Source organism: Chinchilla lanigera, unplaced genomic scaffold, assembly GCF_000276665.1.
Source record: "Chinchilla lanigera isolate Chin_1 unplaced genomic scaffold, ChiLan1.0 scaffold00120, whole genome shotgun sequence".
In the NCBI taxonomy this organism is placed as follows: Eukaryota; Metazoa; Chordata; class Mammalia; order Rodentia; family Chinchillidae; genus Chinchilla; species Chinchilla lanigera.
The window spans coordinates 3,729,834-3,732,461 of record NW_004955521.1 but is presented as its reverse complement, the minus strand read 5'-3'; the positions used below and the strand labels follow the sequence as shown (position 1 = coordinate 3,732,461).

At 38.5% G+C, this 2,628-nt stretch overlaps 1 pseudogene; it reads left to right on the top strand.

Annotated features, from left to right (window-relative positions):
* Nucleotides 1-1,689: 1,689 nt before the first annotated feature.
* Nucleotides 1,690-2,423, top strand: LOC102022321 (annotated as a pseudogene).
* The last annotated feature ends 205 nt before the right edge of the window (nucleotides 2,424-2,628 follow it).

Sequence of the window (2,628 nt, the reverse complement as noted above, 5' to 3'; positions counted from 1 at the left end):
ATGAAAAGTCTTTTATTTGGTTCTAGTAAATGCAAGTTTTATAATCAGGTATGTATGATTTTTCAACATGCTCCAAAATAATTGTCAAAGAAGGACTTTGAAACGTTGAAGAGAATTCCCTTGAATGTACTCTTTCCTGAGTATATGTTACCTCGAATTTGTTGAGTTTCATCAAGCAAAGTCATGGAACGAGATGAAAATGACTCATTACAAATTCATTTATTCATTCAGCAGTGTTTATCATATGCCTATTATGTATTAAGTATGATTTTAGGAATTTAATGTCAGGGCACATAATCTAATAGGGGATAAATTAAATGTATCCCTATTAACCATCTCTTATCCAGATTCCAATACATCCCTGAAGCATTGCAAGCTTCCCACACTGGAGAGAGCACAGGGATGGAACTGGCAAGAGCCAGTTGTCTTTTTCTTAAAGAGTCCTGCTCAGGTAGAAGGTTCTGTACTCTAAGCCTCATTTGTGTCATTTCAATTTGCTTCTGTCTGACTCTTGTGGTTAGAAGTTGTGTATAGAGGATGAAAAAAACTGAAGTCAGTTTTCTGGTCCAAAAGCAACATCAGAATTTCATCTACTACAAATTTGTTAAAGGACAAATTTCAGGGCTGGGAATCTGGGTCTGAGAATACTTTTCCTTGATGTATTTCTAGTATATTCCAACTTTCCCTGAATGAATTCATGCTCAAAACCTACATATTTCATATGATTCATCATACAGAATGTTTTGTAGCTCATCAGCCATCAAATCCAGCCTCTATATTTTTGCTGCAATTTTGCCCTTTCTTGAAGATAGAGTAGTGATTTTTAAATCTCCATTGACAGAAGCTGAGATTGCATTTTTGTTTGCTGTGTAATTCACTCTCCAAACAGAAGAGTTTCTGGCCAAAGAAGAAATAAGTTAATGAATTAATAACAAAATTTTAAAAAATGAGACAAGTTACATTTTCTGTCAATGGACAACCATGCAAGCTATGTCTTTGGTGATGCTCAGTAACAGCTAGGATGACTCTTTATATGCATATGCAAAATTAATTCTATCCTAATTCAACAGTTATGGTAGAGCTACATAAAATAAAAGTTTTTGACAAGTACAATGAGCAAGATTCTACAAGTTTAATCAGTGCCTCCTGTAGCATACCTGCTCTCCCTATGGAATCATCCTTCTGCATATGAACTAACCTTATTCTTTGTGCTTCTGGACAGTTTTTCAAATGTAGACATAGTTAACAGTATGATCATATTGTCTTTCTATGATGATAGAAATGTCTAATATGATAGAAAGACTATGATGCAGGTTCCTTGGTTCACTGGAAGAAGGTCTGTATTATCAATTTCTTTCTTTTAAATCATCCATGCTCCACAAGGTAGAGTTTCATAATTGCTAAAATTTTTGAATGAGCATTTTGTGAAGACTGAGTGGTTGCAGAAACATTACAGAACTGGAACAGCAGTTGACTTCACCTGTAACCTGGGAGTAGGAGATTTGGAACTGAATTTCTTTTGTCACCTGTCTCCTATGAGATTTTGTGATCCTTAGGTACAGCTTTCACCTTTGTCAGCAACCTTATCATCAAGCATGATGGCTAGTAATTTTATCAAGACAGATTGTGGCTCCAAGAACTCCCACGTGTTCATTGGGAATCTCAGCACTCTTGTGGTACAGAGATCCGATGTGGAGGATCTTCCAGAAGTATGGCAAAATTGTGGGTTGCTCCATTTTTAAGATTTTAGTTATTAACATAGCTGCAGAGCCAAAAGTGAATAGAGTAACAGCAAGTAAGAAATGACCTGCAGTGATGTACTGCTCTTCTTTTGACTTGGACTGTGACTTTCCATATGATCATTAGGACAGGATGTGCAGTTACCCAGCAGTGCTCTTCTGCCTCCTCCTCCTCCTATTGCTCAGGCCATAGTGTTCTTGAGACGCCAGCATGTATCAGGAAACACCTCATGAAGGGGAAAAGTAGCTTTAATTTTAAGAGTGGACAGGGGATTGTCTTCCAAGTCTGGAAAGCTGGAAGGAGAGAACCTTCAGCCCACTAAGAAGGAGCTGAACCCAAATACAATGAAAAGTGAATTCCTTCCTGGAAACCTGGGGGAAAATTGGAAAGGAGCAGAGCAAAGAAGCAGAGATGAAGAGTGATAAGTCTGAGGAGGAAGAGACCAGCACCTACATCCCTGAAGAAGGATGAGATTTTTGTGAAGGTTGGGCCTGGGGGCACTGCAGACGACTCTGCTGAGGAGCAGCTTACTGGATGATGATGACAATGAAGATCTGGGGGTGACCTGCAGTTGATCAAGGATGAAGAAAAAGAGGCCAAAGTAGTTAAGGATGACAGGGCCAATGATGAAGATGATTCAAGCATGTAGTGGGGTTTGGAAGCCTTGTTGCATGATTTCTTCAACTAGGCGCTTCTCTAAAATCAAAATGTCATCAGATCCTGTCCCCTGGCATCCTCAGCACATACTTACTGTTCTCCATCTTTATCCTTCCCATGTATGTGTGCCCTGCCCCATTTTCCCATCCTTTGATGCTCTTAGTAGTTTTTAAAAGTCTCATCCTGTGGTTTTTCCTTTTTAATTTTGACACTTTTTTATGACTTAACAAT